Here is a 13758-nt window from a genome sequence, read left to right as displayed (position 1 = left end):
TATCGATTAATGACTCAACATCTTCTACAGCACGATCATTATGCATTTGGTTGTCCCACATGAAATGCAGCATTGCAGGGAATTTTAATTAAACCTTAGCTCCCAACTTCCTTAGCTCCTTCATCTTATTTCCTAGTTCCCATTGCTTCAGTTCTGTAGATTTACATACATCAGACCTGACTAGCAATGAGTAGCCATCCACTAAGTACGGACCATTTTTCAGGGCACTACTGAGGATCTCTTCTTTGCTGGTATAGGAGAGGAAATTTACAAGAATCTTCCTGGCTTTGACCTTTTGCCGGTTGCGGCAAAAGGGCTCTCTACAAGCTCTTTGGATTTCGTAGTCTTTTTAGACCGTGTTCTGTAGCAGCTTGATGATGAAAGCCTTCATATCCAACCCCTCCTCAGCCTCTGGAATGTTAAAAAATATCAGATTATTCCTTCCAGAGTTGTTTTCCAATCTCTCAAGATCTTCTTTTAAGGATTGATTTTGTCTAGTTAACTTAGAGAGAGCAGATGTGTTCTTTGCCACAGCATGCTTAACCATGACCACCTCTTCCTCTAACTTCTTTGTTCAAAGGGTAACTTCATCTAGTTTTTGGGTTAACTCCAGGCAAGAGGCTTGTATGCCTATCTAGTTTGCTTCTTAAACTTCGAAGCGTTGCTTGATTTCGCTATTCAAGCCCAGTAAAATGCTTGCTAGCGAATCTTCTGAGCCTCTCCGGGCCATTTCGGAATGTACAACATGTAGGATTCCCTGAGCACAAAAGTACATGTATCTGTGAGTATTTACAGATAATATCTGTTCAAAGAGTCAGTGTCCATATCTATTCATCCAAAGTATGAAAAAGTCCTTATGTTTTATTTTCACAGTCCAAAATTGTTCATGAAGACTTGTGGGTACAGCAGTACAGTCTTGAAACAGAACATAACAGCCACAACGCCAACACGTGTTTCGTCAGGGACATTTACCCAATGACTTCTTCAGGGCTGTAACAATAAATGTATACCCAATTATAATCCCTATACAGTGGGGAGCCAAGTTATAAACGCAAAATACCTCCACCATAAAACCCATGAAAATTACTAGGTAAAGAAAAAGTAACTCCAAGAAAAGGATGAACAAAGAATAGTAAGTGAGAAAAGGATACCCATAGACACAAAAATTATAAGCAAACACCAAAAATGCGTCAATATAAAAGACCCACCGCGGAAAAATAGAAGAGAGTCACAAACAACCTAATATGGAAATCAATCCAAGGTTATCCATTATAATCAGATCATTCAGTGTAATTAATAAGATGACTAAGGATGTGAGAATTAATTATATAAAAGCCAAAGTGTAGAATGCCTATATCTTACAAAAATAAACATAAATGTTCTCACTCATGGTATCGTGTAATCAGGCTCATATCAAGGACACTAATCATATAATTCTCTCTAAAAAATTAAAAAATTGTCCAAGTCATTTATATTTATATTTCGTTATGGATAAGTGATTCTTAAGGCAATCACAAGATTCAACAAGTTGAATAGACTCTCTTACCATTTATTAGCCCTATGGGCTTATTCTGAACAACCAAGTTTAATTTGTTTTTTAGTAATCTACATAGAACATAGTTAGAGAATGTGACAGTTATTATCCCCTGAAATTGTCCCTCTTTATATGTTTATTAGAGCGGGGCCTCAATATCCGAGCCGTTGCCGGGTGAGGTGAGGCCTTCTTCCCACAGAGAGCTGGGTACGTGCATTCATCGACTTTTTCCACAGATTACCTGTATGCGACTATTTGGGCGCATGAGATATTTTATTGCCGTCATAAATCATGACAGGCATGCTGAGTAAGGTTGTCTGCCAAAATTGAGTTTACAGAAATGTTATCATTTAACAACACCATAATTAATTTGAAGTTGATATAAGTTTCCTTTGATATTTACAGGGAAAGACTCCTCGTTATTCAGTAATTCACGAGGACACGGTAGGGTGGTCAAATTGCCCCCCCCCCCTTTTTCAGAACTATTTGTTCTTTCTGATCACTGATTTTTCTAGTTTCTTTTGACACTTACTAAGGTGTATTTTGCAGTAGCTATATTTCCAGCCTGGCCCTGAAGAATGCCGGTGAATCTCCACCAGAACGGCAGAAACATGTTGGCCTAATAACTCACAAGCATACTGTACAGTGATATTTTCACACTGTCATTACACTGTTTTTAAACCTGACGTCAAGGTAGATACCAATAAAAAAAATAATTCTGCCCGGACCGTCATTTTAATCACCACTACACACATATTCTTTTTTGAGCACTGCACTCCATCAGCACCACTTGCGGTGAGGATACATCTACCCTCTGAACGGAGGCTTAGCTATATCAGGCCACTACTTTTGGGCTTAGATACACAGACCCTGTTCAAGAGGTCCTAAATGACGATGCTCCGCCATATGGGTGGGCTGATAGGACTTATCTGAGTACCTGATGGCTCTTCACCACAAGTGGTAGTTGTTTTCTGTATCCCTCTGGCGGTAGTCTCCTATTACTCAGCTTTCTGGACCTTCAAGTTTTTGTTGTTAGAGTATACTTTGTCAGGGGTATTAGCTTGAATGGTCGGTAAACATAGTCCCCTAGACCCTCCTTTTGAAAGTTGTTGGTTCTGGGTCTTTTATATTGACACATTTTTGGTGTTTGCTTATAATTTTTGTGTCTATGGGTATGCTTTTCTCACTTACTATTCTTCGTTCATCCTTTTCTTGGAGTTACTTTTTCTTTACCTAGTAATTTTCATGGGTTTTATGGTGGAGGTATTTTGCGTTTATAACTTGGCTCCCCACTGTATAGGGATTATAATTGGGTATAAATTTATTGTTACAGCCCTGAAGAAGTCATTGGGTAAATGTCCTTGACGAAACACGTGTTGGCATTGTGGCTGTTATGTTCTGTTTCAAGACTGTACTGCTGTACCCACAAGTCTTCATGAACAATTTTGGACTGTGAAAATAAAAAATAAGGACTTTTTCATACTTTGGATGAATAGATATGGACACAGATTCTTTGAACAGATATTATCTGTAAATACTCACAGATACATGTACTTTTGTGCTCAGGGAATCCTACATGTTGGCTCTATCGTGACAATAATTATTTTGTAATTGTTGTCCTTTGACAGCGGTGGGTGGTAGCTGTCTTTGGTTCCCTTGATGCCACTTGAAAATAATTTTTCTAAATATCATATGCGACTTGGGCTATGCGCTGGTAATACCTCACCACCTTTCTTTTTCAGATTGTTCATTTCGGAATGTACCATATCCATACTGCTCTGATTATATCCAGTCCTAGCTTGTTCAATTTGCTCAGCTTGATCATCTATTAGTGCCAACACAGCAAACCTATTACTGACAGGAGTTACAGAAGCTTCTTCTTGAGGTGCCATGAAATTACAGCTAAACTGATTCTGGTTCAGTTTTGGGGGTCCATCGCCATAATTGATGCCTTTTATTTATAGTTGTTTCAATTGCCTCACCATTTGAACGTCTGCTAAGGTTATCTGCTCCCAAGTTTAGGTCTGCACCTCTGTCTTTCTGCATACTTGGTAGTGTGCACAAAAAAGATTTTAATGAGGGAGTGATTTTAATATTAGTGGCCTGATTTGTTATCTTTTTATTTTTATCCCCACTTCTTCTCCTGGTGGTTTACCAGCTCTCCTTCTCTGAAGACTCACTCCAGCTTGCTGACCCCGCCTTCCCTTAACAGTAATTTTGGCTCCTTGTGCTGACGCTAGAGGGGTTCTGACGAAATAGGAGTAAAATTTGTCTTACCTCCTCCAGTATTCCTGGTCCTTAATATATACCTGGAGGGTTTGTCTCCAGCCTCACCTTCTGCTGCAGTACCTATCTCCATATGCGAGGGATACCTCGCTCTCTGACTGGACACTCCCCTCATCCATGCTCCAAGTGCGATGTTCCGATCCCCGAACATCTCCTCATTTTCCACAAGGAGCTGCTGGCAGACACAACTTGTTCTGCCTCTTCCCCCAGTCCTAACGCCGGCCTCCCAGGAACAGCGGAGCTCTGCTGCCACCTCCTTCCATCACGTCCCTGAGATCTGCAATCACCCACTTTTCCCCCAGAAGACCCGCCTGAGGGATCCTGTGTCTCTGGCATCTTCATGCAGTACAATATGGTACATTATCTCACTTTGTAGCTCCCACACAGCTCTCCTAAGACAGTGCACTTACTTTCCCCTGAAGGCATCCTGGACCGTGACCGCCTAGCTCACAGCCGCCATGTTCCACCAGCACTTGAGTGGTCCTTTAAAAAAAAAAACGTGGCAACATTTTATCGTAATGACCGACCTCCACTTCTGGCTTTTTATAGTGGAGGAGACCGCTGTAAGTTGGGAATTAGTATACCACAGATTTCTGGTATGAGTATAGGGAGAAATCAGAGATTGGGGGGATCAAAGGGCCTTTGCCCAAAATTCTCTATGAGCTATACAGATCAATTTGAATTTAACCATATGGGCCACAGGGAGCCAATGAAGGGACTGAAGAGCTTGCTGGGCTGGCTCATTTCTAGGAATATTATAGAGCAGCCGACCAGCCAAATTCTGTTACCAGCAACTACTTTTCTTTAGATTTTGAGGCTCCTAAGTACAAGGAATTTCTATAGTACAGGTGAGATAGAATCAATGCTGTGACGACTATTCTTCCCATAGATGGAGTGAGCATATGAAGACTTTACCTTAGAGTTACTAAGGGTGCCACAAAATGTTGCATCATGGTCAATGATTTGTTTAACCACAAGCCTAGATTGTTTATGGCCGACTTGGGAGAAGGAGGAGTGCTCAGGAAGCTCGGCCATCCCAGGTCCAACTGAGGGTTCGGGAAGTTCCAAATAATCATAGGTTTTGTCTTCTCCCTGTATAATTTCGTATCAGAGTGGGCAAAAAGCAGTTGTGTATTATCTGCATACGAGATTATAGAAATCTGAAATGACAGAAGAATATCTGCCAAAGGACGCATGTATAAAGTGAACAGTGTAGGACTTAATGAGGAGCCCTGGAGAACATCACTGTTCTATGAGAAGATATCTGAGGTACAACATCCCTCAAAGACCTGAAAGGTCCTCTTATTAAGAAAGGATTGACGTCAGGTGAGGTCACGGACACAACTCCCATGTTACGAATTATCTCAATAAGAATTTCATGACTGACAGTATCAAATGCCGCACTAAGATCGAGGAGGATCAGTTTCATTTTATCCTCCTCGAAAACTGCCAGGAATGCAGTCACTCTACCGTGTTTTGGTCTAAACGCAGTCTGGGTAAGGAGGAGAAGGTTGTGAGCCTTTAGATTTTCTGAGAGGTGCTTATCAAAATGACTCTCCAGGACTTTTCTTATTGCCGACAGCAGAGATATGGGCCAGTTGGTCTATACTTCCCTGGGTCAAGGGGGTCAAGGGGGTGAAGGGGGTAAAGATTCATTTTGTTTTCAAAGAGCCTTTACCATGGCATGTTTCCAGGATGTTGGGACAATTCCTTTGGCTAAGGAATTATTCAAAATGCCATGTAGGGTAGGCAGGATCTGATCCAAACCTTTAACTAGGATAAACAAAGGGGCAGGGGATAGCAGAGAGCCTGACTTGACTTTAGTAAAAATCATATTGAGATTCTCTAGCATCATGTCAAGAAAAGTGCTAAGGACAATGTTCAGGACTGGTTGTCCATCACTATTAACCATGGTCCCGATTCACAGAACTAACTTAAGACAAAATGCTAAACGTACTACTTTTGGTATTCACAGAAGTTAGGATTTTGTCTTAAGACTGACTTAAGACAGACTTAAGTTAGGATTTTGTCTTAAGTCTGTCTTAAGTCTGTCTTAAGTCTGTCTTAAGTTTGTCTTAAGACAAACTTAAGACAAAATCCTAACTTCTGTGAATACCAAAAGTAGTAAGTTTAGGATTTTGTCTTAAGTTAGTTCTGTGAATCGGCCCCCATGAGATTAGGTTCTAGTTTAGATGGGTGAAAGATAAGATAGTTTTCATCAATTTGTTTCTGGAAAACTTTTCAATATCATTGCAATGGGATTCTGCTGATTCAGGAGTTAAGGAGTTGGTGGCCAGATCTAAAAGACTTTAACAATTTGAAATATTTCTCTAGGTGCATTTGGGGGCCACATTTATTTATTCATCATAATATGTTCTCTTCGCAAATTTAGTTTCACAGTGGTATCTTCTGATGATCTCCCTATATTTTGAATTGCCTATTTCTGTGTAGTCTTTCCTCTAAGATTTCTCTACTTTTTTACACAATTGTCATAAAGTCCTAAGGTGGGGATTATACCAAGGGGCTGATTTAGATTTGGTGTATCTAGTTTAAGTTTTTATAGGAATTACTTGGCCCAAGGATTGGTTGGTCTAGTGCGAGAATTTACTGCAAGCCAGATTATGGTATGGATTAAGTTCCACTCCAGTTGTGTTAAGAATCTGTTTACATTATTATTATTATTATTATGTTTGAGCTTGTAAAGCGCACTGTTACCCGGAGGTTTCCTGGCGCTGTGTAACGCTGGGGAACCCGTCCTGGATTTCCCTGTGGGATGGTCCCGGCTGGGAGTCCCCAAGGTGGAGCCAAGCATCCCCAGCGTTGGAGGGGCCGTTGTGGAGATTAGGCAAGCTAGTGCCCAGAGTTGCCAAGTGGGACCCCTGATTAGAGTAGGCACCGAAGCGAGAATTATCGAGTCCGCTGACCAAAGTCCACGACCCTGCCGCGTCGGGAATTGAACCCTGGTCCCGGCCGACTTCTGCTCCCGGGTCTGCTGCCTCGAACCAGTGAGCCACACCAATCCACATGAGTTAACATTGACTTTAGACCAGCAACGATCTTTCCGTGTAGTGAATCTGGAGGTAAAATGAGGGTAAGGGAGGTCAAGGGTGAAAGAAATCGTAAAATAGTCAGACCAAATGATTGGAAATGGGTTCTAAAGAGACTATCGATAGAGAAAATCAGGTTGAGCAGACAACCCTTTTCATGGCTCGGGCCAGGGACGAGTTGAGTGAGTCGAGTTGCCTAATGGTTCTGCAAGAAAGTGTTAGGTTTTACATTAGCCAGATTGGCAGGTACCTCTGCGAGAATTTCTAAGAATAACCTGTTAGAGCCTGGATGGCAATATAATAGAATTCCTGAGAAGGTGTAGGTGGGGACATATATATAGTAACTGTCAAACTGTCACAACCAAGAATAGACAAGGTTCACTAAAGCACCTATAGTCTGTTTCAAGAATGATAGCTATTTCCCCACCCATCCTATTCAGTCGGTCTTTCCTACAGATGTAATATGGGGCAGGACTTGCACAAGGTCTGGCACTGAGTCAACATGAAGCCAGGTTTCCATGAGAAAAATAGCATCTGGTTATTTCTCTTGCAAGCATGAATAAATATCCAGTTTGTGACAGGGAAGTGACCTGCAATTGATTAAAAACAGCTGCAAATTATGTTTTGTGGTAAGCATGGTTCTAGGCTCATTTATCCCTGGTAGGGACTCTAGGCAGTATTTGCAATGTGTTTACCCTTTCCTTATATCAACAGAGTGCAGGCAGTTGTTCTTTGGAGCCCTGTCAGCCTATGTATCCAGTCAGTAGGAAAAGGCTTTACTCTTTTGTTTTAGAGCTGGTGCTATTAGACATTTGCTCTGTTTTCCTTTAGTGCAATACAGCAGCTTCACTGTGTTTATTTGTCAGTGTGATGGTGTGTTGAATCAGTCCCTACTGCGTTTTACATTTTTTACATCACTTTTGCAAAACAAAATTTAAGAGGTCATTACGATGTTGGGTGGAATCACTTCCGCCTGACTATGCAATCAGTCATGGGACCGACCGCCACCCGGTCAGTGGTCCTAACCGCCTGATTAGGATTCGACCAAACACTGTTTAATTGCATTCATACATTTTACTATGGCAGCAATCATTCCCGCCATGTGCTGGCCATAATGCATGCTCCCATAGTGAAATGGGTGGTGTGGTTCAACCCTGAACCCCATGGCAGGCACCTCCAAGTGCCAGCCACAAGGTGCAGGGATCAACAGCGGAGCACGATAGGTGCCACTCCGAAATGGTTTCCGTGTCGGACAGACAGGCATGGAAACATATCAGAAACACTCATCGTAATCTAAAGGGTGGAAAGGCCGGGCTTGAGATTACAGGCCGGATTCAAACTGGCAGACGGGCTCGGAGCCAGCCAGAATACCCGTCCAGTTTCCTTTCCGACCGCCTCCAATCGTAATGTGGCGGTAGGAGAGGAAACTTAGTGGCCCATTACGATGCAGCTATAAATGCTCTGACCACAGGTTGGAGCCCTTACAAGATGCATCGTAATCATCCCCTTTTTAACACTATTAAAGAAACACAAATTTACAAATGATATAGTCCCTATGGACAAAAGCGGTCCCACAAGTACTAGGACAAGATCCATTTGGATGTGGCCTCAGTGCTCGGCGGACGCCCAAACTGTTATAAAAGATTTGCGAGTCTTTATCGGCACATACGCAATCGGCACTCTACATTCTGACCAGGGTCCTGCTTTTAGCTCTCGGGCTTACAAGGAGGCCATGGCCAGCTTGGGCATTGCATTGCAGTACTCAATTCCATTCCATCCTGAGCGAAATGCGGTTGTGGGAAGAAACAACTGTGACATAAAGCAATCTATAACAGCAAGGGTATTAGGTTTGGGTGACGGGTGGGTCAAACATCTAATAAATGTCCAACGTAGTCTTAATAACCTGCCAAGAAATTCTCTGGGTGGAATCAGTCCATATGAAATTCTTTTTGGTACTAGAATGATGGTCGAAGACCTTAATCATCATACTTCAGTGGCAGAACAAAAACCCTTTGATATCAAAGACCGTTTGGCTGTTTTACAGGACTTAAATGAAGCAAGAAGAAGTCTAAGCAACACCATACAAAAGCCAACGACCACTGAAGAAAAACCACCTGTCCCAGCAAGTCCTGTCCGTATTCTAATGTTTGGTGATCTGGTCAGAGAGAAAATAGCCGATAAAAAGGAATTTGGGCCGTCTTACAGAAAACCAGTACCTGTACTAGCAATCCACGGATCAAGAACAGTGTTACTGCAGTCTTACTGCTGCCCCTTGCTGGAAGAAAGGAGAACCGGTCCGTATCAATTGACCTGATAAAACCACACTTTGTGGCCGATAATAAGTAGTAGGCCCAGTGGGCTCCAAAGATGTAGCAGACGACCAACTCTTGCTACCATCAAAGAGGTTCAAACTGAAAGACTCATCACCTTTGAAGAATCTGCAGTGAGAAAATAAGAACTATGCAACAAAGCCATGAACTTGTGCCTCTTGAAACCCAAATAACAGTTTGTCAAGAAACTCCCATCTACAATGATGTAGCATCTGACTATACTAACATGTCAAGGGAACAAGCAGCTCCAGCGATTTCAAATAATCCGGATGCAATACCAACCATTGACAGAAATGGCTATTTCATCAACTTCGATACATTTTCTGAGGATCACAGTGAGCCTGAAACAACGCCAACAAACCAAACATTCAAGGAACATGTAACAAAACTTTTTCACCAGCTTACAAATACATATGTGGGATCACCATGGGCTGAATTTTGGATTGTGTTAGGTGTACTTTTTCTCCTACTATGGCTCATTCTTGTTTTAAGTTTGGGAAAGCTGATAGATGGAATATATAGTAAAATTAACACAGCAAGTAAGAACATCAAATTGCTCCTGAAGCCACAGAAATCATCTCATCGTGAACAAAGAGGCCTGTCATCAGTAAACATCACAGCCATTCCACTACCTGGTGGAATAGCTTGGGATAGAACTGATTATGACATTTATGGCCTTGTGGAGCTGCTGAAGATTCCACACCAATTTAAGGTTTTCTTGAGTGATTTTGTTTCACCAAGCACATTTTCTGATGATTGGGACTTTGAGACTGTTAATAACATGATTGCAGACTTAGAAATGTAAGCAAAATTTGCAAAACATGAATACTTAGATGGTTCATCAAATTATGAAGAAATGTATTCTTTTAATCATTGTGGTCATCATTATTTGCACAAATCTGCAAACCCCAGAAATGTTTTAACTTCTAATCAATGGAAACATTGTCTAACGCCACCAAAAGGTAGCTCTAAAACATTTTATGAAAAATGTCCGTACTTCTCAGGTTTTAGTGTCACAAATCCAGAAACCTTTTACTTTAAAAATGTTAATAAGACAGGCATGAAAAGTATGTTAACCAATACTAAGCAAATTTATTCTGAGGCCTTTTATGCTCAATTGTCCACATTAGGCTTTGACTTTTGAAAAGACAACATTGAGACAAAAACTGCCTGGGGAACAAAAGACTGGCAGGTACAAGGCTTAGAAGCAGTATTCAGAGCCTGTATCATCCCAGAACAAAAATGTTCTTAAATAAAACTGTTCAACAGACATCTTGTCTTGGCCTGTGCTTGAGTTCGGGAATGCACGGTTGAGGTAGAGGATTTTTAGTTCAGTCTTGAATTCTGGAAAGGAAGGGGTTGTTCTGATGTCCACGGGGATGGAGTTCCAAATTTTTGGAGCATTGCCCGCAAAAGAGCGGGCTGCAGTTTTTTGTTTCTGTGTTTTCAGTGGGATGAGTAGGAGGGAGTTTGAGCTTCTGAGACTTCTGGACTGACCAGAATTTTTGAGCTTAGAGGCTAAGTATTCTGGTTTCCCTGTGTCTAAGGCTTTGTGTGTAAGGCAGGCCGTTCTGAAGCTAGGGCGCATTTCCACTGGTAACCATTTTAGATCTCTGAGTGCGGGGGATATGTGGTCGAATTTCTTTGCACCGGAGACCATTCTGGCAGCTGCTTTGAGGGTAGTTTTGAGTGGTGCTAGGTGGGATAGAGATGTTCTGGATAGGGTTGCGATCCCATAGTCGAGTCTGGACAGCACCTGTGATTGGGTGGCTTGTTTGAGATCTTTCTGTGGAATGTGCGGTTTGATTTTGTTGAGGAGTTTAAGATTGAGGAAGGCGCTCTTAGCAGAGTTCTTGATGTGGTTCGTCATTGATAGTTTGTGGTTGAGGGTGATTCCCACTGATTTTACCGAGTTAGTCAGGGTGAGATTTCCGTTAAGGGCATCGATAGCTTTTACCCATTCAATGATTTGCGGGTTATCCTCCTTGTTAGAGATGAGGAGGATCTCGGTTTTTCCTTGATTGAGTTTAAGGTGGTTTGTCACTAGCCAGTCTTGGACTTCTTTGAGAGTGTTGTTGAGCCTTAGAATGTCATTATAGGAGGAGGTTTCAATGTAGATCTGTGTGTCGTCTGCATAGAGATGGAAAGGGATGTTGGCTTTTTCAGTACGGTGGTGAGGGGTACCAGATATATGTTGAACAGTTGCGGTGAGAGAGAAAAGATCTTTGGGGACACCTCTGGTCATAGGGAGAGGGTCGGATGTGAAGGATTTGATTTTAACTCTTTGGAAGCGATTCTGAAAGAAGGAGGAGAACCATTGAAGGACCACATCGTCCGCACCTACTTGTTCTTTGATGGCCTTGATGAGCAGCTTGTGGTCTACCGTGTCAAAGGCCGCTGACAGGTCTAGGAGGATGAGTAGGCAACAGTGATCTGAGTCAAGTTAGTTGCGGATGTCATCCACTATGTTCAGGATTGCGGTTTCGGTGCTATAGCCTTTTCTGAAGCCTGATTGGTTATGGTCTAGAAGATTGATGTTATCGATCTGGTTGTTTAGTTGACGTAACACACATTTTTCTAGGATTTTGGCTAGGAAGGGCAGACTGGAGACTGGCCTAAAGTTGTTCAGGTCGTTAGTGTCTAGGTCTGGTTTCGTCAGCAGAGGTGTAAACTGGCCGACTTTAAGGCAGTCAGGGATGATGCCAGTTTTTAAGGAGCTATTGATGATTTCGCACCAGAGTGGAGCAAGGGTGAGTTTCAGGTCTTTGGCCATTTGGGAGGGGATGGGATCAAGGTTGTGTGAAGAGGGTTTAGAGGATGAGATTAGATTGAGGATCTCGGCTTTGTGGATGTGGTCGAAGGAGGAGCAAGCAGATGTGGCAGGATCGCTAGAGGTGGTTTTGGTTGTTATTAGGTCGTTATTGACATGCGGATGGGCGGATTGACTTAATGAAGTGGTTCAACTTTCATCTACTGTGGTAGATGATTTCTTTGCCAGCCTAGACAAATTAATGTTTTCTCCTGACACCAAGAATAACTTTTGAAGTTAGCACACACCGTTCTTTTAAATCTGAAATTCGGCCTTCGCCTTTTTCAAAACAAAAAGACAATAAACTGCTAACTTTGGAACTCTATTTTTCTATGATTTTTTTTTCCAAAAACTAAACTTGGCACAAAGTAATCTGCTTAAAGTAAAACTATTCTTAGAGAACAAGAATTCTTTGAACACTTCCTAGAAACAATATTGACCTTATCAAGAAACCAAAACAGTTTATATATTCTGCTATGGGATGGTCTCGACCTTTTTTCTGTATTTAGGGCCATTTCATAAATGTAATTTTTATGATTCATTCAGTTAGCAATACTGACAACATGCTACATGATTGAAATGAAATCATTGCTTTGCAAATGCGTTCAGTATAAATGCTCATTTATTTGTGTACAACCAGTTCAAATGCATTTTTATGTATTTTTGGATGGGATTTTAACACATGCTTTAGATATGTTTTAGTGCTTACATTGTAGTAATGTCAAACATAAGAAAGTGGAGTGGGTGTTGTATAGCATTTTGGGACCCTAGTGTAATTTTCCTGATTCATGCCCTTATATAGGTATAAATCACCATATCCTTATATAGGCATAACCATATTTAGACATAGCTCATGCAGTCCAAATACGGCATGGCTACTTCCACTAGTTCTGAAAATCTACAACGATTTCTTGGAAAACTTGGCTTCAGCAGCTAGGGACTTCCCTTTGCTTGAATATTGATTTGTCCAAGAACACATGGAGTTTTCAAAGAACTGAGACTCTTTGATGACGTTATTATGTCCACCTTTACGTCAAACTCTGCACCTTCAAGGTATAAATATGCACCAAACTTGCCATAGCAAACACACGGTGGTTTGGAGCAGTTCGACTATCTAATTGCCCGATGCATCCTGCTACAGCAAGTGCCGAAGGAAGCCGACCCTCCAGCAGACGCACTGAGAGAGATGCTGTCTTTTCTCTTGCCGATAAATCCAGCTGCAGTGTTTCCAAACTACCCTTGCGAGTTGTTGGGAAATCGAGTCCTGAGATTGACCTCCTTCGTTCTAAACCAAGGTACGCTGATTAGACCATAAGAGAAATCTTGGATAGATTCTTGGCAAAGAATACTAAATTTATGCTACACATCACTTCTTCCCTCGTACTAGACTTAGGTTAGGTACGTAGGGGTAGGAGTATTTTAGAAGCACCAGTTGAGTACTTTTTAGCCTTTGTAATTTATGCATGTATTTATCTATGGTCTAGGAACCATACAATGCTCTTACAGTATTATTGTATTCTACTCTTCTTACTGTACGCATTATACTTTGCAACCAGTATTACGATTGCAGCAGTTCATTTCTTCTGCACTGTTCAATAAATCCTTTTTAGTGAAAACGCCCGTCTCTCTATTTCTCTGCACCTCTGTTGAAACAAAGCATGCACGAATGACTGAGTAAAATATCTATCTATTGTTTCTACAACTCTGAAGATCAGTTTTATCTTGGGGAAACAAAGTTGTCATGTTTATACG

This window comes from Lissotriton vulgaris, chromosome 12, assembly GCF_964263255.1.
Source record: "Lissotriton vulgaris chromosome 12, aLisVul1.2, whole genome shotgun sequence".
In the NCBI taxonomy this organism is placed as follows: Eukaryota; Metazoa; Chordata; class Amphibia; order Caudata; family Salamandridae; genus Lissotriton; species Lissotriton vulgaris.
The sequence above is the reverse complement of the archived record's forward strand: the minus strand, read 5'-3'. Positions refer to the sequence as shown.